Source organism: Hyla sarda, unplaced genomic scaffold (genome assembly GCF_029499605.1).
Source record: "Hyla sarda isolate aHylSar1 unplaced genomic scaffold, aHylSar1.hap1 scaffold_450, whole genome shotgun sequence".
NCBI classification, from domain to species: domain Eukaryota; kingdom Metazoa; phylum Chordata; class Amphibia; order Anura; family Hylidae; genus Hyla; species Hyla sarda.
Genome location: NW_026610463.1, coordinates 209980 through 234139, shown reverse-complemented (window position 1 = coordinate 234139; position 24160 = coordinate 209980). Strand labels below are relative to the sequence as shown.

General features: G+C 46.2%; 11 non-coding genes across 11 annotated transcripts; all 11 read left to right on the top strand.

Moving 5' to 3' along the window:
• The first annotated feature begins 396 nt into the window (after nucleotides 1–396).
• On the top strand, nucleotides 397–587 carry LOC130335385 (U2 spliceosomal RNA). Its single transcript, XR_008877028.1, has one exon. It is a non-coding gene; the product is annotated as a U2 spliceosomal RNA (small nuclear RNA).
• Nucleotides 588–2680: 2093 nt separating this feature from the next.
• On the top strand, nucleotides 2681–2871 carry LOC130335384 (U2 spliceosomal RNA). The gene has a single exon (XR_008877027.1). It is a non-coding gene; the product is annotated as a U2 spliceosomal RNA (small nuclear RNA).
• A 2083-nt stretch (nucleotides 2872–4954) lies between these two features.
• Nucleotides 4955–5145, top strand: LOC130335383 (U2 spliceosomal RNA). The gene has a single exon (XR_008877026.1). It is a non-coding gene; the product is annotated as a U2 spliceosomal RNA (small nuclear RNA).
• Nucleotides 5146–7229: 2084 nt separating this feature from the next.
• Nucleotides 7230–7420, top strand: LOC130335381 (U2 spliceosomal RNA). The gene has a single exon (XR_008877024.1). It is a non-coding gene; the product is annotated as a U2 spliceosomal RNA (small nuclear RNA).
• Nucleotides 7421–9513: 2093 nt separating this feature from the next.
• Nucleotides 9514–9704, top strand: LOC130335380 (U2 spliceosomal RNA). Its single transcript, XR_008877023.1, has one exon. It is a non-coding gene; the product is annotated as a U2 spliceosomal RNA (small nuclear RNA).
• Nucleotides 9705–11801: 2097 nt separating this feature from the next.
• LOC130335378 (U2 spliceosomal RNA) lies at nucleotides 11802–11992 on the top strand. Its single transcript, XR_008877022.1, has one exon. It is a non-coding gene; the product is annotated as a U2 spliceosomal RNA (small nuclear RNA).
• Nucleotides 11993–14099: 2107 nt separating this feature from the next.
• LOC130335377 (U2 spliceosomal RNA) lies at nucleotides 14100–14290 on the top strand. The gene has a single exon (XR_008877021.1). It is a non-coding gene; the product is annotated as a U2 spliceosomal RNA (small nuclear RNA).
• A 2087-nt stretch (nucleotides 14291–16377) lies between these two features.
• Nucleotides 16378–16568, top strand: LOC130335376 (U2 spliceosomal RNA). The gene has a single exon (XR_008877020.1). It is a non-coding gene; the product is annotated as a U2 spliceosomal RNA (small nuclear RNA).
• A 2101-nt stretch (nucleotides 16569–18669) lies between these two features.
• LOC130335375 (U2 spliceosomal RNA) lies at nucleotides 18670–18860 on the top strand. The gene has a single exon (XR_008877019.1). It is a non-coding gene; the product is annotated as a U2 spliceosomal RNA (small nuclear RNA).
• A 2091-nt stretch (nucleotides 18861–20951) lies between these two features.
• Nucleotides 20952–21142, top strand: LOC130335374 (U2 spliceosomal RNA). Its single transcript, XR_008877018.1, has one exon. It is a non-coding gene; the product is annotated as a U2 spliceosomal RNA (small nuclear RNA).
• Nucleotides 21143–23241: 2099 nt separating this feature from the next.
• Nucleotides 23242–23432, top strand: LOC130335372 (U2 spliceosomal RNA). The gene has a single exon (XR_008877017.1). It is a non-coding gene; the product is annotated as a U2 spliceosomal RNA (small nuclear RNA).
• The last annotated feature ends 728 nt before the right edge of the window (nucleotides 23433–24160 follow it).

Genomic DNA, 24160 nt, shown 5'->3' with positions numbered 1-24160 from the left:
TGTCCTCTATGCTTACAGCTTCCCGTGGGTGTTGGTTTGATACCGTTTGGGGACAGCCAAGGAGGCATCTGCAGGCAACAAAGGTAGGTGTGTGCTTGTGTGTGTGTTTCCTATGCAGATCCTAAGCCCAGTGTCACATGCAAGTAGGAGGAGTAAGAAGGGTTCCTGGCAAATCCGGGTTATGGATTGCATTTAAAAAGGCCCCGTGGGAGTGCAATGGGCCCCTGTCTTGCTGCTTAGCAATAATGGTATGGGTTTAGGTTCTGCTGTGTGTACTGGTGGTTGACTGCCCCCCAGCCCAGAGTGTGCATGGAAAATTGTCTGGCAGCCTCCCTGACAGCAAGCAGTGATAGTGCCCATGAAGGGCACCTTGTTGGGCCCGCCCCTTTCACGGTTATCGCTTCTCGGCCTTTTGGCTAAGATCAAGTGTAGTATCTGTTCTTATCAGTTTAATATCTGATACGTCCCCTATCTGGGGACCATATATTAAATGGATTTTTGAGAACGGGGGCCGATTTCGAAGCTTGCTTCCGTCGCCCTATGCATTGACCCGATATGGCAGTATCTTCGGGTACAGTGCACCACCCCCTTACAGGGTTAAAAAGAAAGATTCCTACTTTCATTGCTACCTGCTTGCTGGCTAGCCAGCTAGCCAGCCCTGTGGGCCTTGCTGCTGCTGCAGCCAAAAAACAAAAGGTGGTGCTGCTGCTGCTTCTGCTGCTTCTGCTTCTGCTTGTGTCTGGCCGCTGTTGGAGCGTCCAGGCACAGGACTTCTGCTGCTGCTGACTAAATGGCCTCCTTAATTGGATCATTTGAGTAGCCAGCACACCTGTGCAGGTAGGGCATGACATGATAGGCAGCTGCCTTGATAGCGGGTGGGTGCTGAATGTTCCTAATTGACAAAATAAGATTAATGCTTATGAAGAAATATAAAATCTCATCCCTTCCCCAATATCGCGCCACACCCCTACCCCTTAATTCCCTGGTTGAACTTGATGGACATATGTCTTTTTTCGACCGTACTAACTATGTAACTATGTAACATAACATGGGGGGGGGGGGGGGGGGTCTCCTGGCTGTTCACACAGGTGTGTCATTGCTGTACATTGACCATGCATTGCTTCTGTGGTATTGCAAAGGCAAAGACAAATGCTTCCAGCCATCCATTGCACTAATGGATTGGTCATCAGCTGGCTGTCTATGTCCCGCATCAATATAGACCAAAGTACAGAGGGTTAGGCTATGCTATTGTGCACCTACCTGATGCATCAGAAGGTGCGAGGCCCTTGCTAAATTCTGTGCACAGACTTTGAGATCTATACTTTAGACTGTATCTAAACCTGCTCCAACATGGACTGACATTCTGGCCTACTTTCAGCCGATGCGACTTGTCTGTCGCTGAACAGTCGCTTTTTATGTATTCAGCACCTATGTATAATGTTGTAAAAATGCTCTAGAAGCTAAAGTCGCAGAAATGTCACACATATTTGGCCTGCAACTTTCTGTGCGACAAATTCAGACAGGAAAAATCAGTATAAATCCTTAGAAAATTATCCCCCAGTGTCTCCATCTGCTGGCGGTATTGAATAAGCATTGCTGCACTGATGGGGTATGCATTAGACGAAAAAAAAGAAGAAAAAGAAGAATAATACGCCCAGAAAAGAGGCGAAAAGGAGAAAAACGTAAAAAAACTTGAAAAAAAAGTAAGAGGAAGAGAAGGGAAAAAAAGGTGGAAATGGGTTTAAAAGTGATTTCGGCGGAGAAATATATATATATATATATATATATATATATATATATATATATACGCGCACACACACACATATATATAAACGTATTCTCCGTTGAGATATTGCAGCCGCTGCTGTGTCCAGGCCCAGGAGCCTTAGTACTGTGCTGTGATGTCACTCAATACCACTGACATCACTAGGTGTAAACAACATCTCTCCTTTGCTGTGTATGTGACTATGGAGCTGTTTGGTGATGTCGTCTATTATGGCCTTCATAGAAGCAACAGGAGATTGTTGCATCCATCTAGAACCCTCAGAACTACAGTGCTATGATGTCACTCACTTCCACAGGCCTTGCAGAGTGTAAACAACAACAACCCAGCTTTGTTGTGTATGTAACCATAGGGATTTGTGATGTCACCTAGAACCTTCACAGCAGCGACAGCTTTATGAGGAGCATCAGCACTGCTCTGCCTGAGCAGAACCATCACCGCCATAGGTTGTCAAATAACCCGGGTTTAACCCACACAGGTAAGTCCAATGGGGTGCAGGCATGTCCTCTATGCTTACAGCTTCCCGTGGGTGTTGGTTTGATACCGTTTGGGGACAGCCAAGGAGGCATCTGCAGGCAACAAAGGTAGGTGTGTGCTTGTGTGTGTGTTTCCTATGCAGATCCTAAGCCCAGTGTCACATGCAAGTAGGAGGAGTAAGAAGGGTTCCTGGCAAATCCGGGTTATGGATTGCATTTAAAAAGGCCCCGTGGGAGTGCAATGGGCCCCTGTCTTGCTGCTTAGCAATAATGGTATGGGTTTAGGTTCTGCTGTGTGTACTGGTGGTTGACTGCCCCCCAGCCCAGAGTGTGCATGGAAAATTGTCTGGCAGCCTCCCTGACAGCAAGCAGTGATAGTGCCCATGAAGGGCACCTTGTTGGGCCCGCCCCTTTCACGGTTATCGCTTCTCGGCCTTTTGGCTAAGATCAAGTGTAGTATCTGTTCTTATCAGTTTAATATCTGATACGTCCCCTATCTGGGGACCATATATTAAATGGATTTTTGAGAACGGGGGCCGATTTCGAAGCTTGCTTCCGTCGCCCTATGCATTGACCCGATATGGCAGTATCTTCGGGTACAGTGCACCACCCCCTTACAGGGTTAAAAAGAAAGATTCCTACTTTCATTGCTACCTGCTTGCTGGCTAGCCAGCTAGCCAGCCCTGTGGGCCTTGCTGCTGCTGCAGCCAAAAAACAAAAGGTGGTGCTGCTGCTGCTTCTGCTGCTTCTGCTTCTGCTTGTGTCTGGCCGCTGTTGGAGCGTCCAGGCACAGGACTTCTGCTGCTGCTGACTAAATGGCCTCCTTAATTGGATCATTTGAGTAGCCAGCACACCTGTGCAGGTAGGGCATGACATGATAGGCAGCTGCCTTGATAGCGGGTGGGTGCTGAATGTTCCTAATTGACAAAATAAGATTAATGCTTATGAAGAAATATAAAATCTCATCCCTTCCCCAATATCGCGCCACACCCCTACCCCTTAATTCCCTGGTTGAACTTGATGGACATATGTCTTTTTTCGACCGTACTAACTATGTAACTATGTAACATAACATGGGGGGGGGGGGGGTCTCCTGGCTGTTCACACAGGTGTGTCATTGCTGTACATTGACCATGCATTGCTTCTGTGGTATTGCAAAGGCAAAGACAAATGCTTCCAGCCATCCATTGCACTAATGGATTGGTCATCAGCTGGCTGTCTATGTCCCGCATCAATATAGACCAAAGTACAGAGGGTTAGGCTATGCTATTGTGCACCTACCTGATGCATCAGAAGGTGCGAGGCCCTTGCTAAATTCTGTGCACAGACTTTGAGATCTATACTTTAGACTGTATCTAAACCTGCTCCAACATGGACTGACATTCTGGCCTACTTTCAGCCGATGCGACTTGTCTGTCGCTGAACAGTCGCTTTTTATGTATTCAGCACCTATGTATAATGTTGTAAAAATGCTCTAGAAGCTAAAGTCGCAGAAATGTCACACATATTTGGCCTGCAACTTTCTGTGCGACAAATTCAGACAGGAAAAATCAGTATAAATCCTTAGAAAATTATCCCCCAGTGTCTCCATCTGCTGGCGGTATTGAATAAGCATTGCTGCACTGATGGGGTATGCATTAGACGAAAAAAAAGAAGAAAAAGAAGAATAATACGCCCAGAAAAGAGGCGAAAAGGAGAAAAACGTAAAAAAACTTGAAAAAAAAGTAAGAGGAAGAGAAGGGAAAAAAAGGTGGAAATGGGTTTAAAAGTGATTTCGGCGGAGAAATATATATATATATATATATATATATATATATATATACGCGCACACACACACATATATATAAACGTATTCTCCGTTGAGATATTGCAGCCGCTGCTGTGTCCAGGCCCAGGAGCCTTAGCACTGTGCTGTGATGTCACTCAATACCACTGACATCACTAGGTGTAAACAACATCTCTCCTTTGCTGTGTATGTGACTATGGAGCTGTTTGGTGATGTCGTCTATTATGGCCTTCATAGAAGCAACAGGAGATTGTTGCATCCATCTAGAACCCTCAGAACTACAGTGCTATGATGTCACTCACTTCCACAGGCCTTGCAGAGTGTAAACAACAACAACCCAGCTTTGTTGTGTATGTAACCATAGGGATTTGTGATGTCACCTAGAACCTTCACAGCAGCGACAGCTTTATGAGGAGCATCAGCACTGCTCTGCCTGAGCAGAACCATCACCGCCATAGGTTGTCAAATAACCCGGGTTTAACCCACACAGGTAAGTCCAATGGGGTGCAGGCATGTCCTCTATGCTTACAGCTTCCCGTGGGTGTTGGTTTGATACCGTTTGGGGACAGCCAAGGAGGCATCTGCAGGCAACAAAGGTAGGTGTGTGCTTGTGTGTGTGTTTCCTATGCAGATCCTAAGCCCAGTGTCACATGCAAGTAGGAGGAGTAAGAAGGGTTCCTGGCAAATCCGGGTTATGGATTGCATTTAAAAAGGCCCCGTGGGAGTGCAATGGGCCCCTGTCTTGCTGCTTAGCAATAATGGTATGGGTTTAGGTTCTGCTGTGTGTACTGGTGGTTGACTGCCCCCCAGCCCAGAGTGTGCATGGAAAATTGTCTGGCAGCCTCCCTGACAGCAAGCAGTGATAGTGCCCATGAAGGGCACCTTGTTGGGCCCGCCCCTTTCACGGTTATCGCTTCTCGGCCTTTTGGCTAAGATCAAGTGTAGTATCTGTTCTTATCAGTTTAATATCTGATACGTCCCCTATCTGGGGACCATATATTAAATGGATTTTTGAGAACGGGGGCCGATTTCGAAGCTTGCTTCCGTCGCCCTATGCATTGACCCGATATGGCAGTATCTTCGGGTACAGTGCACCACCCCCTTACAGGGTTAAAAAGAAAGATTCCTACTTTCATTGCTACCTGCTTGCTGGCTAGCCAGCTAGCCAGCCCTGTGGGCCTTGCTGCTGCTGCAGCCAAAAAACAAAAGGTGGTGCTGCTGCTGCTTCTGCTGCTTCTGCTTCTGCTTGTGTCTGGCCGCTGTTGGAGCGTCCAGGCACAGGACTTCTGCTGCTGCTGACTAAATGGCCTCCTTAATTGGATCATTTGAGTAGCCAGCACACCTGTGCAGGTAGGGCATGACATGATAGGCAGCTGCCTTGATAGCGGGTGGGTGCTGAATGTTCCTAATTGACAAAATAAGATTAATGCTTATGAAGAAATATAAAATCTCATCCCTTCCCCAATATCGCGCCACACCCCTACCCCTTAATTCCCTGGTTGAACTTGATGGACATATGTCTTTTTTCGACCGTACTAACTATGTAACTATGTAACATAACATGGGGGGGGGGGGGTCTCCTGGCTGTTCACACAGGTGTGTCATTGCTGTACATTGACCATGCATTGCTTCTGTGGTATTGCAAAGGCAAAGACAAATGCTTCCAGCCATCCATTGCACTAATGGATTGGTCATCAGCTGGCTGTCTATGTCCCGCATCAATATAGACCAAAGTACAGAGGGTTAGGCTATGCTATTGTGCACCTACCTGATGCATCAGAAGGTGCGAGGCCCTTGCTAAATTCTGTGCACAGACTTTGAGATCTATACTTTAGACTGTATCTAAACCTGCTCCAACATGGACTGACATTCTGGCCTACTTTCAGCCGATGCGACTTGTCTGTCGCTGAACAGTCGCTTTTTATGTATTCAGCACCTATGTATAATGTTGTAAAAATGCTCTAGAAGCTAAAGTCGCAGAAATGTCACACATATTTGGCCTGCAACTTTCTGTGCGACAAATTCAGACAGGAAAAATCAGTATAAATCCTTAGAAAATTATCCCCCAGTGTCTCCATCTGCTGGCGGTATTGAATAAGCATTGCTGCACTGATGGGGTATGCATTAGACGAAAAAAAAGAAGAAAAAGAAGAATAATACGCCCAGAAAAGAGGCGAAAAGGAGAAAAACGTAAAAAAACTTGAAAAAAAAGTAAGAGGAAGAGAAGGGAAAAAAAGGTGGAAATGGGTTTAAAAGTGATTTCGGCGGAGAAATATATATATATATATATATATATATATATATATATATATATACGCGCACACACATATATATAAACGTATTCTCCGTTGAGATATTGCAGCCGCTGCTGTGTCCAGGCCCAGGAGCCTTAGCACTGTGCTGTGATGTCACTCAATACCACTGACATCACTAGGTGTAAACAACATCTCTCCTTTGCTGTGTATGTGACTATGGAGCTGTTTGGTGATGTCGTCTATTATGGCCTTCATAGAAGCAACAGGAGATTGTTGCATCCATCTAGAACCCTCAGAACTACAGTGCTATGATGTCACTCACTTCCACAGGCCTTGCAGAGTGTAAACAACAACAACCCAGCTTTGTTGTGTATGTAACCATAGGGATTTGTGATGTCACCTAGAACCTTCACAGCAGCGACAGCTTTATGAGGAGCATCAGCACTGCTCTGCCTGAGCAGAACCATCACCGCCATAGGTTGTCAAATAACCCGGGTTTAACCCACACAGGTAAGTCCAATGGGGTGCAGGCATGTCCTCTATGCTTACAGCTTCCCGTGGGTGTTGGTTTGATACCGTTTGGGGACAGCCAAGGAGGCATCTGCAGGCAACAAAGGTAGGTGTGTGCTTGTGTGTGTGTTTCCTATGCAGATCCTAAGCCCAGTGTCACATGCAAGTAGGAGGAGTAAGAAGGGTTCCTGGCAAATCCGGGTTATGGATTGCATTTAAAAAGGCCCCGTGGGAGTGCAATGGGCCCCTGTCTTGCTGCTTAGCAATAATGGTATGGGTTTAGGTTCTGCTGTGTGTACTGGTGGTTGACTGCCCCCCAGCCCAGAGTGTGCATGGAAAATTGTCTGGCAGCCTCCCTGACAGCAAGCAGTGATAGTGCCCATGAAGGGCACCTTGTTGGGCCCGCCCCTTTCACGGTTATCGCTTCTCGGCCTTTTGGCTAAGATCAAGTGTAGTATCTGTTCTTATCAGTTTAATATCTGATACGTCCCCTATCTGGGGACCATATATTAAATGGATTTTTGAGAACGGGGGCCGATTTCGAAGCTTGCTTCCGTCGCCCTATGCATTGACCCGATATGGCAGTATCTTCGGGTACAGTGCACCACCCCCTTACAGGGTTAAAAAGAAAGATTCCTACTTTCATTGCTACCTGCTTGCTGGCTAGCCAGCTAGCCAGCCCTGTGGGCCTTGCTGCTGCTGCAGCCAAAAAACAAAAGGTGGTGCTGCTGCTGCTTCTGCTGCTTCTGCTTCTGCTTGTGTCTGGCCGCTGTTGGAGCGTCCAGGCACAGGACTTCTGCTGCTGCTGACTAAATGGCCTCCTTAATTGGATCATTTGAGTAGCCAGCACACCTGTGCAGGTAGGGCATGACATGATAGGCAACTGCCTTGATAGCGGGTGGGTGCTGAATGTTCCTAATTGACAAAATAAGATTAATGCTTATGAAGAAATATAAAATCTCATCCCTTCCCCAATATCGCGCCACACCCCTACCCCTTAATTCCCTGGTTGAACTTGATGGACATATGTCTTTTTTCGACCGTACTAACTATGTAACTATGTAACATAACATGGGGGGGGGGGGGGGGTCTCCTGGCTGTTCACACAGGTGTGTCATTGCTGTACATTGACCATGCATTGCTTCTGTGGTATTGCAAAGGCAAAGACAAATGCTTCCAGCCATCCATTGCACTAATGGATTGGTCATCAGCTGGCTGTCTATGTCCCGCATCAATATAGACCAAAGTACAGAGGGTTAGGCTATGCTATTGTGCACCTACCTGATGCATCAGAAGGTGCGAGGCCCTTGCTAAATTCTGTGCACAGACTTTGAGATCTATACTTTAGACTGTATCTAAACCTGCTCCAACATGGACTGACATTCTGGCCTACTTTCAGCCGATGCGACTTGTCTGTCGCTGAACAGTCGCTTTTTATGTATTCAGCACCTATGTATAATGTTGTAAAAATGCTCTAGAAGCTAAAGTCGCAGAAATGTCACACATATTTGGCCTGCAACTTTCTGTGCGACAAATTCAGACAGGAAAAATCAGTATAAATCCTTAGAAAATTATCCCCCAGTGTCTCCATCTGCTGGCGGTATTGAATAAGCATTGCTGCACTGATGGGGTATGCATTAGACGAAAAAAAAGAAGAAAAAGAAGAATAATACGCCCAGAAAAGAGGCGAAAAGGAGAAAAACGTAAAAAAACGTGAAAAAAAAGTAAGAGGAAGAGAAGGGAAAAAAAGGTGGAAATGGGTTTAAAAGTGATTTCGGCGGAGAAATATATATATATATATATATATATATATATATATATATATATATACGCGCACACACATACATATATATAAACGTATTCTCCGTTGAGATATTGCAGCCGCTGCTGTGTCCAGGCCCAGGAGCCTTAGCACTGTGCTGTGATGTCACTCAATACCACTGACATCACTAGGTGTAAACAACATCTCTCCTTTGCTGTGTATGTGACTATGGAGCTGTTTGGTGATGTCGTCTATTATGGCCTTCATAGAAGCAACAGGAGATTGTTGCATCCATCTAGAACCCTCAGAACTACAGTGCTATGATGTCACTCACTTCCACAGGCCTTGCAGAGTGTAAACAACAACAACCCAGCTTTGTTGTGTATGTAACCATAGGGATTTGTGATGTCACCTAGAACCTTCACAGCAGCGACAGCTTTATGAGGAGCATCAGCACTGCTCTGCCTGAGCAGAACCATCACCGCCATAGGTTGTCAAATAACCCGGGTTTAACCCACACAGGTAAGTCCAATGGGGTGCAGGCATGTCCTCTATGCTTACAGCTTCCCGTGGGTGTTGGTTTGATACCGTTTGGGGACAGCCAAGGAGGCATCTGCAGGCAACAAAGGTAGGTGTGTGCTTGTGTGTGTGTTTCCTATGCAGATCCTAAGCCCAGTGTCACATGCAAGTAGGAGGAGTAAGAAGGGTTCCTGGCAAATCCGGGTTATGGATTGCATTTAAAAAGGCCCCGTGGGAGTGCAATGGGCCCCTGTCTTGCTGCTTAGCAATAATGGTATGGGTTTAGGTTCTGCTGTGTGTACTGGTGGTTGACTGCCCCCCAGCCCAGAGTGTGCATGGAAAATTGTCTGGCAGCCTCCCTGACAGCAAGCAGTGATAGTGCCCATGAAGGGCACCTTGTTGGGCCCGCCCCTTTCACGGTTATCGCTTCTCGGCCTTTTGGCTAAGATCAAGTGTAGTATCTGTTCTTATCAGTTTAATATCTGATACGTCCCCTATCTGGGGACCATATATTAAATGGATTTTTGAGAACGGGGGCCGATTTCGAAGCTTGCTTCCGTCGCCCTATGCATTGACCCGATATGGCAGTATCTTCGGGTACAGTGCACCACCCCCTTACAGGGTTAAAAAGAAAGATTCCTACTTTCATTGCTACCTGCTTGCTGGCTAGCCAGCTAGCCAGCCCTGTGGGCCTTGCTGCTGCTGCAGCCAAAAAACAAAAGGTGGTGCTGCTGCTGCTTCTGCTGCTTCTGCTTCTGCTTGTGTCTGGCCGCTGTTGGAGCGTCCAGGCACAGGACTTCTGCTGCTGCTGACTAAATGGCCTCCTTAATTGGATCATTTGAGTAGCCAGCACACCTGTGCAGGTAGGGCATGACAACATAGGCAGCTGCCTTGATAGCGGGTGGGTGCTGAATGTTCCTAATTGACAAAATAAGATTAATGCTTATGAAGAAATATAAAATCTCATCCCTTCCCCAATATCGCGCCACACCCCTACCCCTTAATTCCCTGGTTGAACTTGATGGACATATGTCTTTTTTCGACCGTACTAACTATGTAACTATGTAACATAACATGGGGGGGGGGGGGGGGGGGGTCTCCTGGCTGTTCACACAGGTGTGTCATTGCTGTACATTGACCATGCATTGCTTCTGTGGTATTGCAAAGGCAAAGACAAATGCTTCCAGCCATCCATTGCACTAATGGATTGGTCATCAGCTGGCTGTCTATGTCCCGCATCAATATAGACCAAAGTACAGAGGGTTAGGCTATGCTATTGTGCACCTACCTGATGCATCAGAAGGTGCGAGGCCCTTGCTAAATTCTGTGCACAGACTTTGAGATCTATACTTTAGACTGTATCTAAACCTGCTCCAACATGGACTGACATTCTGGCCTACTTTCAGCCGATGCGACTTGTCTGTCGCTGAACAGTCGCTTTTTATGTATTCAGCACCTATGTATAATGTTGTAAAAATGCTCTAGAAGCTAAAGTCGCAGAAATGTCACACATATTTGGCCTGCAACTTTCTGTGCGACAAATTCAGACAGGAAAAATCAGTATAAATCCTTAGAAAATTATCCCCCAGTGTCTCCATCTGCTGGCGGTATTGAATAAGCATTGCTGCACTGATGGGGTATGCATTAGACGAAAAAAAAGAAGAAAAAGAAGAATAATACGCCCAGAAAAGAGGCAAAAAGGAGAAAAACGTAAAAAAACTTGAAAAAAAAGTAAGAGGAAGAGAAGGGAAAAAAAGGTGGAAATGGGTTTAAAAGTGATTTCGGCGGAGAAATATATATATATATATATATATATATATATATATATATATATATACGCGCACACACACACATATATATAAACGTATTCTCCGTTGAGATATTGCAGCCGCTGCTGTGTCCAGGCCCAGGAGCCTTAGCACTGTGCTGTGATGTCACTCAATACCACTGACATCACTAGGTGTAAACAACATCTCTCCTTTGCTGTGTATGTGACTATGGAGCTGTTTGGTGATGTCGTCTATTATGGCCTTCATAGAAGCAACAGGAGATTGTTGCATCCATCTAGAACCCTCAGAACTACAGTGCTATGATGTCACTCACTTCCACAGGCCTTGCAGAGTGTAAACAACAACAACCCAGCTTTGTTGTGTATGTAACCATAGGGATTTGTGATGTCACCTAGAACCTTCACAGCAGCGACAGCTTTATGAGGAGCATCAGCACTGCTCTGCCTGAGCAGAACCATCACCGCCATAGGTTGTCAAATAACCCGGGTTTAACCCACACAGGTAAGTCCAATGGGGTGCAGGCATGTCCTCTATGCTTACAGCTTCCCGTGGGTGTTGGTTTGATACCGTTTGGGGACAGCCAAGGAGGCATCTGCAGGCAACAAAGGTAGGTGTGTGCTTGTGTGTGTGTTTCCTATCCAGATCCTAAGCCCAGTGTCACATGCAAGTAGGAGGAGTAAGAAGGGTTCCTGGCAAATCCGGGTTATGGATTGCATTTAAAAAGGCCCCGTGGGAGTGCAATGGGCCCCTGTCTTGCTGCTTAGCAATAATGGTATGGGTTTAGGTTCTGCTGTGTGTACTGGTGGTTGACTGCCCCCCAGCCCAGAGTGTGCATGGAAAATTGTCTGGCAGCCTCCCTGACAGCAAGCAGTGATAGTGCCCATGAAGGGCACCTTGTTGGGCCCGCCCCTTTCACGGTTATCGCTTCTCGGCCTTTTGGCTAAGATCAAGTGTAGTATCTGTTCTTATCAGTTTAATATCTGATACGTCCCCTATCTGGGGACCATATATTAAATGGATTTTTGAGAACGGGGGCCGATTTCGAAGCTTGCTTCCGTCGCCCTATGCATTGACCCGATATGGCAGTATCTTCGGGTACAGTGCACCACCCCCTTACAGGGTTAAAAAGAAAGATTCCTACTTTCATTGCTACCTGCTTGCTGGCTAGCCAGCTAGCCAGCCCTGTGGGCCTTGCTGCTGCTGCAGCCAAAAAACAAAAGGTGGTGCTGCTGCTGCTTCTGCTGCTTCTGCTTCTGCTTGTGTCTGGCCGCTGTTGGAGCGTCCAGGCACAGGACTTCTGCTGCTGCTGACTAAATGGCCTCCTTAATTGGATCATTTGAGTAGCCAGCACACCTGTGCAGGTAGGGCATGACATGATAGGCAGCTGCCTTGATAGCGGGTGGGTGCTGAATGTTCCTAATTGACAAAATAAGATTAATGCTTATGAAGAAATATAAAATCTCATCCCTTCCCCAATATCGCGCCACACCCCTACCCCTTAATTCCCTGGTTGAACTTGATGGACATATGTCTTTTTTCGACCGTACTAACTATGTAACTATGTAACATAACATGGGGGGGTGGGGGGGGTCTCCTGGCTGTTCACACAGGTGTGTCATTGCTGTACATTGACCATGCATTGCTTCTGTGGTATTGCAAAGGCAAAGACAAATGCTTCCAGCCATCCATTGCACTAATGGATTGGTCATCAGCTGGCTGTCTATGTCCCGCATCAATATAGACCAAAGTACAGAGGGTTAGGCTATGCTATTGTGCACCTACCTGATGCATCAGAAGGTGCGAGGCCCTTGCTAAATTCTGTGCACAGACTTTGAGATCTATACTTTAGACTGTATCTAAACCTGCTCCAACATGGACTGACATTCTGGCCTACTTTCAGCCGATGCGACTTGTCTGTCGCTGAACAGTCGCTTTTTATGTATTCAGCACCTATGTATAATGTTGTAAAAATGCTCTAGAAGCTAAAGTCGCAGAAATGTCACACATATTTGGCCTGCAACTTTCTGTGCGACAAATTCAGACAGGAAAAATCAGTATAAATCCTTAGAAAATTATCCCCCAGTGTCTCCATCTGCTGGCGGTATTGAATAAGCATTGCTGCACTGATGGGGTATGCATTAGACGAAAAAAAAGAAGAAAAAGAAGAATAATACGCCCAGAAAAGAGGCGAAAAGGAGAAAAACGTAAAAAAACGTGAAAAAAAAGTAAGAGGAAGAGAAGGGAAAAAAAGGTGGAAATGGGTTTAAAAGTGATTTCGGCGGAGAAATATATATATATATATATATATATATATATATATATATATATATATATATATATACGCGCACACACACACACACATATATATAAACGTATTCTCCGTTGAGATATTGCAGCCGCTGCTGTGTCCAGGCCCAGGAGCCTTAGCACTGTGCTGTGATGTCACTCAATACCACTGACATCACTAGGTGTAAACAACATCTCTCCTTTGCTGTGTATGTGACTATGGAGCTGTTTGGTGATGTCGTCTATTATGGCCTTCATAGAAGCAACAGGAGATTGTTGCATCCATCTAGAACCCTCAGAACTACAGTGCTATGATGTCACTCACTTCCACAGGCCTTGCAGAGTGTAAACAACAACAACCCAGCTTTGTTGTGTATGTAACCATAGGGATTTGTGATGTCACCTAGAACCTTCACAGCAGCGACAGCTTTATGAGGAGCATCAGCACTGCTCTGCCTGAGCAGAACCATCACCGCCATAGGTTGTCAAATAACCCGGGTTTAACCCACACAGGTAAGTCCAATGGGGTGCAGGCATGTCCTCTATGCTTACAGCTTCCCGTGGGTGTTGGTTTGATACCGTTTGGGGACAGCCAAGGAGGCATCTGCAGGCAACAAATGTAGGTGTGTGCTTGTGTGTGTGTTTCCTATGCAGATCCTAAGCCCAGTGTCACATGCAAGTAGGAGGAGTAAGAAGGGTTCCTGGCAAATCCGGGTTATGGATTGCATTTAAAAAGGCCCCGTGGGAGTGCAATGGGCCCCTGTCTTGCTGCTTAGCAATAATGGTATGGGTTTAGGTTCTGCTGTGTGTACTGGTGGTTGACTGCCCCCCAGCCCAGAGTGTGCATGGAAAATTGTCTGGCAGCCTCCCTGACAGCAAGCAGTGATAGTGCCCATGAAGGGCACCTTGTTGGGCCCGCCCCTTTCACGGTTATCGCTTCTCGGCCTTTTGGCTAAGATCAAGTGTAGTATCTGTTCTTATCAGTTTAATATCTGATACGTCCCCTATCTGGGGACCATATATTAAATGGATTTTTGAGAACGGGGGCCGATTTCGAAGCTTGCTTCCGTCGCCCTATGCATTGACCCGATATGGCAGTATCTTCGGGTACAGTGCACCACCCCCTTACAGGGTTAAAAAGAAAGATTCCTACTTTCATTGCTACCTGCTTGCTGGCTAGCCAGCTAGCCAGCCCTGTGGGCCTTGCTGCTGCTGCAGCCAAAAAACAAAAGGTGGTGCTGCTGCTGCTTCTGCTGCTTCTGCTTCTGCTTGTGTCTGGCCGCTGTTGGAGCGTCCAGGCACAGGACTTCTGCTGCTGCTGACTAAATGGCCTCCTTAATTGGATCATTTGAGTAGCCAGCACACCTGTGCAGGTAGGGCATGACATGATAGGCAGCTGCCTTGATAGCGGGTGGGTGCTGAATGTTCCTAATTGACAAAATAAGATTAATGCTTATGAAGAAATATAAAATCTCATCCCTTCCCCAATATCGCGCCACACCCCTACCCCTTAATTCCCTGGTTGAACTTGATGGACATATGTCTTTTTTCGACCGTACTAACTATGTAACTATGTAACATAACATGGGGGGGGGGGGGGGGGGGGTCTCCTGGCTGTTCACACAGGTGTGTCATTGCTGTACATTGACCATGCATTGCTTCTGTGGTATTGCAAAGGCAAAGACAAATGCTTCCAGCCATCCATTGCACTAATGGATTGGTCATCAGCTGGCTGTCTATGTCCCGCATCAATATAGACCAAAGTACAGAGGGTTAGGCTATGCTATTGTGCACCTACCTGATGCATCAGAAGGTGCGAGGCCCTTGCTAAATTCTGTGCACAGACTTTGAGATCTATACTTTAGACTGTATCTAAACCTGCTCCAACATGGACTGACATTCTGGCCTACTTTCAGCCGATGCGACTTGTCTGTCGCTGAACAGTCGCTTTTTATGTATTCAGCACCTATGTATAATGTTGTAAAAATGCTCTAGAAGCTAAAGTCGCAGAAATGTCACACATATTTGGCCTGCAACTTTCTGTGCGACAAATTCAGACAGGAAAAATCAGTATAAATCCTTAGAAAATTATCCCCCAGTGTCTCCATCTGCTGGCGGTATTGAATAAGCATTGCTGCACTGATGGGGTATGCATTAGACGAAAAAAAAGAAGAAAAAGAAGAATAATACGCCCAGAAAAGAGGCGAAAAGGAGAAAAACGTAAAAAAACTTGAAAAAAAAGTAAGAGGAAGAGAAGGGAAAAAAAGGTGGAAATGGGTTTAAAGTGATTTCGGCGGAGAAATATATATATATATATATATATATATATATATATATATACGCGCACACACACACATATATATAAACGTATTCTCCGTTGAGATATTGCAGCCGCTGCTGTGTCCAGGCCCAGGAGCCTTAGCACTGTGCTGTGATGTCACTCAATACCACTGACATCACTAGGTGTAAACAACATCTCTCCTTTGCTGTGTATGTGACTATGGAGCTGTTTGGTGATGTCGTCTATTATGGCCTTCATAGAAGCAACAGGAGATTGTTGCATCCATCTAGAACCCTCAGAACTACAGTGCTATGATGTCACTCACTTCCACAGGCCTTGCAGAGTGTAAACAACAACCCAGCTTTGTTGTGTATGTAACCATAGGGATTTGTGATGTCACCTAGAACCTTCACAGCAGCGACAGCTTTATGAGGAGCATCAGCACTGCTCTGCCTGAGCAGAACCATCACCGCCATAGGTTGTCAAATAACCCGGGTTTAACCCACACAGGTAAGTCCAATGGGGTGCAGGCATGTCCTCTATGCTTACAGCTTCCCGTGGGTGTTGGTTTGATACCGTTTGGGGACAGCCAAGGAGGCATCTGCAGGCAACAAAGGTAGGTGTGTGCTTGTGTGTGTGTTTCCTATCCAGATCCTAAGCCCAGTGTCACATGCAAGTAGGAGGAGTAAGAAGGGTTCCTGGCAAATCCGGGTTATGGATTGCATTTAAAAAGGCCCCGTGGGAGTGCAATGAGCCCCTGTCTTGCTGCTTAGCAATAATGGTATGGGTTTAGGTTCTGCTGTGTGTACTGGTGGTTGACTGCCCCCCAGCCCAGAGTGTGCATGGAAAATTGTCTGGCAGCCTCCCTGACAGCAAGCAGTGATAGTGCCCATGAAGGGCACCTTGTTGGGCCCGCCCCTTTCACGGTTATCGCTTCTCGGCCTTTTGGCTAAGATCAAGTGTAGTATCTGTTCTTATCAGTTTAATATCTGATACGTCCCCTATCTGGGGACCATATATTAAATGGATTTTTGAGAACGGGGGCCGATTTCGAAGCTTGCTTCCGTCGCCCTATGCATTGACCCGATATGGCAGTATCTTCGGGTACAGTGCACCACCCCCTTACAGGGTTAAAAAGAAAGATTCCTACTTTCATTGCTACCTGCTTGCTGGCTAGCCAGCTAGCCAGCCCTGTGGGCCTTGCTGCTGCTGCAGCCAAAAAACAAAAGGTGGTGCTGCTGCTGCTTCTGCTGCTTCTGCTTCTGCTTGTGTCTGGCCGCTGTTGGAGCGTCCAGGCACAGGACTTCTGCTGCTGCTGACTAAATGGCCTCCTTAATTGGATCATTTGAGTAGCCAGCACACCTGTGCAGGTAGGGCATGACATGATAGGCAGCTGCCTTGATAGCGGGTGGGTGCTGAATGTTCCTAATTGACAAAATAAGATTAATGCTTATGAAGAAATATAAAATCTCATCCCTTCCCCAATATCGCGCCACACCCCTACCCCTTAATTCCCTGGTTGAACTTGATGGACATATGTCTTTTTTCGACCGTACTAACTATGTAACTATGTAACATAACATGGGGGGGTGGGGGGGGTCTCCTGGCTGTTCACACAGGTGTGTCATTGCTGTACATTGACCATGCATTGCTTCTGTGGTATTGCAAAGGCAAATACAAATGCTTCCAGCCATCCATTGCACTAATGGATTGGTCATCAGCTGGCTGTCTATGTCCCGCATCAATATAGACCAAAGTACAGAGGGTTAGGCTATGCTATTGTGCACCTACCTGATGCATCAGAAGGTGCGAGGCCCTTGCTAAATTCTGTGCACAGACTTTGAGATCTATACTTTAGACTGTATCTAAACCTGCTCCAACATGGACTGACATTCTGTCCTACTTTCAGCCGATGCGACTTGTCTGTCGCTGAACAGTCGCTTTTTATGTATTCAGCACCTATGTATAATGTTGTAAAAATGCTCTAGAAGCTAAAGTCGCAGAAATGTCACACATATTTGGCCTGCAACTTTCTGTGCGACAAATTCAGACAGGAAAAATCAGTATAAATCCTTAGAAAATTATCCCCCAGTGTCTCCATCTGCTGGCGGTATTGAATAAGCATTGCTGCACTGATGGGGTATGCATTAGACGAAAAAAAAGAAGAAAAAGAAGAATAATACGCCCAGAAAAGAGGCGAAAAGGAGAAAAACGTAAAAAAACGTGAAAAAAAAGTAAGAGGAAGAGAAGGGAAAAAAAGGTGGAAATGGGTTTAAAAGTGATTTCGGCGGAGAAATATATATATATATATATATATATATATATATATATATATATATATATACGCGCACACACACACACACATATATATAAACGTATTCTCCGTTGAGATATTGCAGCCGCTGCTGTGTCCAGGCCCAGGAGCCTTAGCACTGTGCTGTGATGTCACTCAATACCACTGACATCACTAGGTGTAAACAACATCTCTCCTTTGCTGTGTATGTGACTATGGAGCTGTTTGGTGATGTCGTCTATTATGGCCTTCATAGAAGCAACAGGAGATTGTTGCATCCATCTAGAACCCTCAGAACTACAGTGCTATGATGTCACTCACTTCCACAGGCCTTGCAGAGTGTAAACAACAACAACCCAGCTTTGTTGTGTATGTAACCATAGGGATTTGTGATGTCACCTAGAACCTTCACAGCAGCGACAGCTTTATGAGGAGCATCAGCACTGCTCTGCCTGAGCAGAACCATCACCGCCATAGGTTGTCAAATAACCCGGGTTTAACCCACACAGGTAAGTCCAATGGGGTGCAGGCATGTCCTCTATGCTTACAGCTTCCCGTGGGTGTTGGTTTGATACCGTTTGGGGACAGCCAAGGAGGCATCTGCAGGCAACAAAGGTAGGTGTGTGCTTGTGTGTGTGTTTCCTATGCAGATCCTAAGCCCAGTGTCACATGCAAGTAGGAGGAGTAAGAAGGGTTCCTGGCAAATCCGGGTTATGGATTGCATTTAAAAAGGCCCCGTGGGAGTGCAATGGGCCCCTGTCTTGCTGCTTAGCAATAATGGTATGGGTTTAGGTTCTGCTGTGTGTACTGGTGGTTGACTGCCCCCCAGCCCAGAGTGTGCATGGAAAATTGTCTGGCAGCCTCCCTGACAGCAAGCAGTGATAGTGCCCATGAAGGGCACCTTGTTGGGCCCGCCCCTTTCACGGTTATCGCTTCTCGGCCTTTTGGCTAAGATCAAGTGTAGTATCTGTTCTTATCAGTTTAATATCTGATACGTCCCCTATCTGGGGACCATATATTAAATGGATTTTTGAGAACGGGGGCCGATTTCGAAGCTTGCTTCCGTCGCCCTATGCATTGACCCGATATGGCAGTATCTTCGGGTACAGTGCACCACCCCCTTACAGGGTTAAAAAGAAAGATTCCTACTTTCATTGCTACCTGCTTGCTGGCTAGCCAGCTAGCCAGCCCTGTGGGCCTTGCTGCTGCTGCAGCCAAAAAACAAAAGGTGGTGCTGCTGCTGCTTCTGCTGCTTCTGCTTCTGCTTGTGTCTGGCCGCTGTTGGAGCATCCAGGCACAGGACTTCTGCTGCTGCTGACTAAATGGCCTCCTTAATTGGATCATTTGAGTAGCCAGCACACCTGTGCAGGTAGGGCATGACATGATAGGCAGCTGCCTTGATAGCGGGTGGGTGCTGAATGTTCCTAATTGACAAAATAAGATTAATGCTTATGAAGAAATATAAAATCTCATCCCTTCCCCAATATCGCGCCACACCCCTACCCCTTAATTCCCTGGTTGAACTTGATGGACATATGTCTTTTTTCGACCGTACTAACTATGTAACTATGTAACAAAACATGGGGGGGGGGGGGGTCTCCTGGCTGTTCACACAGGTGTGTCATTGCTGTACATTGACCATGCATTGCTTCTGTGGTATTGCAAAGGCAAAGACAAATGCTTCCAGCCATCCATTGCACTAATGGATTGGTCATCAGCTGGCTGTCTATGTCCCGCATCAATATAGACCAAAGTACAGAGGGTTAGGCTATGCTATTGTGCACCTACCTGATGCATCAGAAGGTGCGAGGCCCTTGCTAAATTCTGTGCACAGACTTTGAGATCTATACTTTAGACTGTATCTAAACCTGCTCCAACATGGACTGACATTCTGGCCTACTTTCAGCCGATGCGACTTGTCTGTCGCTGAACAGTCGCTTTTTATGTATTCAGCACCTATGTATAATGTTGTAAAAATGCTCTAGAAGCTAAAGTCGCAGAAATGTCACACATATTTGGCCTGCAACTTTCTGTGCGACAAATTCAGACAGGAAAAATCAGTATAAATCCTTAGAAAATTATCCCCCAGTGTCTCCATCTGCTGGCGGTATTGAATAAGCATTGCTGCACTGATGGGGTATGCATTAGACGAAAAAAAAGAAGAAAAAGAAGAATAATACGCCCAGAAAAGAGGCGAAAAGGAGAAAAACGTAAAAAAACGTGAAAAAAAAGTAAGAGGAAGAGAAGGGAAAAAAAGGTGGAAATGGGTTTAAAAGTGATTTCGGCGGAGAAATATATATATATATATATATATATATATATATATATATATATATACGCGCACACACACACATATATATAAACGTATTCTCCGTTGAGATATTGCAGCCGCTGCTGTGTCCAGGCCCAGGAGCCTTAGCACTGTGCTGTGATGTCACTCAATACCACTGACATCACTAGGTGTAAACAACATCTCTCCTTTGCTGTGTATGTGACTATGGAGCTGTTTGGTGATGTCGTCTATTATGGCCTTCATAGAAGCAACAGGAGATTGTTGCATCCATCTAGAACCCTCAGAACTACAGTGCTATGATGTCACTCACTTCCACAGGCCTTGCAGAGTGTAAACAACAACAACCCAGCTTTGTTGTGTATGTAACCATAGGGATTTGTGATGTCACCTAGAACCTTCACAGCAGCGACAGCTTTATGAGGAGCATCAGCACTGCTCTGCCTGAGCAGAACCATCACCGCCATAGGTTGTCAAATAACCCGGGTTTAACCCACACAGGTAAGTCCAATGGGGGGCAGGCATGTCCTCTATGCTTACAGCTTCCCGTGGGTGTTGGTTTGATACCGTTTGGGGACAGCCAAGGAGGCATCTGCAGGCAACAAAGGTAGGTGTGTGCTTGTGTGTGTGTTTCCTATGCAGATCCTAAGCCCAGTGTCACATGCAAGTAGGAGGAGTAAGAAGGGTTCCTGGCAAATCCGGGTTATGGATTGCATTTAAAAAGGCCCCGTGGGAGTGCAATGGGCCCCTGTCTTGCTGCTTAGCAATAATGGTATGGGTTTAGGTTCTGCTGTGTGTACTGGTGGTTGACTGCCCCCCAGCCCAGAGTGTGCATGGAAAATTGTCTGGCAGCCTCCCTGACAGCAAGCAGTGATAGTGCCCATGAAGGGCACCTTGTTGGGCCCGCCCCTTTCACGGTTATCGCTTCTCGGCCTTTTGGCTAAGATCAAGTGTAGTATCTGTTCTTATCAGTTTAATATCTGATACGTCCCCTATCTGGGGACCATATATTAAATGGATTTTTGAGAACGGGGGCCGATTTCGAAGCTTGCTTCCGTCGCCCTATGCATTGACCCGATATGGCAGTATCTTCGGGTACAGTGCACCACCCCCTTACAGGGTTAAAAAGAAAGATTCCTACTTTCATTGCTACCTGCTTGCTGGCTAGCCAGCTAGCCAGCCCTGTGGGCCTTGCTGCTGCTGCAGCCAAAAAACAAAAGGTGGTGCTGCTGCTGCTTCTGCTGCTTCTGCTTCTGCTTGTGTCTGGCCGCTGTTGGAGCGTCCAGGCACAGGACTTCTGCTGCTGCTGACTAAATGGCCTCCTTAATTGGATCATTTGAGTAGCCAGCACACCTGTGCAGGTAGGGCATGACATGATAGGCAGCTGCCTTGATAGCGGGTGGGTGCTGAATGTTCCTAATTGACAAAATAAGATTAATGCTTATGAAGAAATATAAAATCTCATCCCTTCCCCAATATCGCGCCACACCCCTACCCCTTAATTCCCTGGTTGAACTTGATGGACATATGTCTTTTTTCGACCGTACTAACTATGTAACTATGTAACATAACATGGGGGGGGGGGGGGTCTCCTGGCTGTTCACACAGGTGTGTCATTGCTGTACATTGACCATGCATTGCTTCTGTGGTATTGCAAAGGCAAAGACAAATGCTTCCAGCCATCCATTGCACTAATGGATTGGTCATCAGCTGGCTGTCTATGTCCCGCATCAATATAGACCAAAGTACAGAGGGTTAGGCTATGCTATTGTGCACCTACCTGATGCATCAGAAGGTGCGAGGCCCTTGCTAAATTCTGTGCACAGACTTTGAGATCTATACTTTAGACTGTATCTAAACCTGCTCCAACATGGACTGACATTCTGGCCTACTTTCAGCCGATGCGACTTGTCTGTCGCTGAACAGTCGCTTTTTATGTATTCAGCACCTATGTATAATGTTGTAAAAATGCTCTAGAAGCTAAAGTCGCAGAAATGTCACACATATTTGGCCTGCAACTTTCTGTGCGACAAATTCAGACAGGAAAAATCAGTATAAATCCTTAGAAAATTATCCCCCAGTGTCTCCATCTGCTGGCGGTATTGAATAAGCATTGCTGCACTGATGGGGTATGCATTAGACGAAAAAAAAGAAGAAAAAGAAGAATAATACGCCCAGAAAAGAGGCGAAAAGGAGAAAAACGTAAAAAAACGTGAAAAAAAAGTAAGAGGAAGAGAAGGGAAAAAAAGGTGGAAATGGGTTTAAAAGTGATTTCGGCGGAGAAATATATATATATATATATATATATATATATATATATATATATATATATATATACGCGCACACACACACATATATATAAACGTATTCTCCGTTGAGATATTGCAGCCGCTGCTGTGTCCAGGCCCAGGAGCCTTAGCACTGTGCTGTGATGTCACTCAATACCACTGACATCACTAGGTGTAAACAACATCTCTCCTTTGCTGTGTATGTGACTATGGAGCTGTTTGGTGATGTCGTCTATTATGGCCTTCATAGAAGCAACAGGAGATTGTTGCATCCATCTAGAACCCTCAGAACTACAGTGCTATGATGTCACTCACTTCCACAGGCCTTGCAGAGTGTAAACAACAACAACCCAGCTTTGTTGTGTATGTAACCATAGGGATTTGTGATGTCACCTAGAACCTTCACAGCAGCGACAGCTTTATGAGGAGCATCAGCACTGCTCTGCCTGAGCAGAACCATCACCGCCATAGGTTGTCAAATAACCCGGGTTTAACCCACACAGGTAAGTCCAATGGGGTGCAGGCATGTCCTCTATGCTTACAGCTTCCCGTGGGTGTTGGTTTGATACCGTTTGGGGACAGCCAAGGAGGCATCTGCAGGCAACAAAGGTAGGTGTGTGCTTGTGTGTGTGTTTCCTATGCAGATCCTAAGCCCAGTGTCACATGCAAGTAGGAGGAGTAAGAAGGGTTCCTGGCAAATCCGGGTTATGGATTGCATTTAAAAAGGCCCCGTGGGAGTGCAATGGGCCCCTGTCTTGCTGCTTAGCAATAATGGTATGGGTTTAGGTTCTGCTGTGTGTACTGGTGGTTGACTGCCCCCCAGCCCAGAGTGTGCATGGAAAATTGTCTGGCAGCCTCCCTGACAGCAAGCAGTGATAGTGCCCATGAAGGGCACCTTGTTGGGCCCGCCCCTTTCACGGTTATCGCTTCTCGGCCTTTTGGCTAAGATCAAGTGTAGTATCTGTTCTTATCAGTTTAATATCTGATACGTCCCCTATCTGGGGACCATATATTAAATGGATTTTTGAGAACGGGGGCCGATTTCGAAGCTTGCTTCCGTCGCCCTATGCATTGACCCGATATGGCAGTATCTTCGGGTACAGTGCACCACCCCCTTACAGGGTTAAAAAGAAAGATTCCTACTTTCATTGCTACCTGCTTGCTGGCTAGCCAGCTAGCCAGCCCTGTGGGCCTTGCTGCTGCTGCAGCCAAAAAACAAAAGGTGGTGCTGCTGCTGCTTCTGCTGCTTCTGCTTGTGTCTGGCCGCTGTTGGAGCGTCCAGGCACAGGACTTCTGCTGCTGCTGACTAAATGGCCTCCTTAATTGGATCATTTGAGTAGCCAGCACACCTGTGCAGGTAGGGCATGACATGATAGGCAGCTGCCTTGATAGCGGGTGGGTGCTGAATGTTCCTAATTGACAAAATAAGATTAATGCTTATGAAGAAATATAAAATCTCATCCCTTCCCCAATATCGCGCCACACCCCTACCCCTTAATTCCCTGGTTGAACTTGATGGACATATGTCTTTTTTCGACCGTACTAACTATGTAACTATGTAACATAACATGGGGGGGGGGGGGGGGTCTCCTGGCTGTTCACACAGGTGTGTCATTGCTGTACATTGACCATGCATTGCTTCTGTGGTATTGCAAAGGCAAAGACAAATGCTTCCAGCCATCCATTGCACTAATGGATTGGTCATCAGCTGGCTGTCTATGTCCCGCATCAATATAGACCAAAGTACAGAGGGTTAGGCTATGCTATTGTGCACCTACCTGATGCATCAGAAGGTGCGAGGCCCTTGCTAAATTCTGTGCACAGACTTTGAGATCTATACT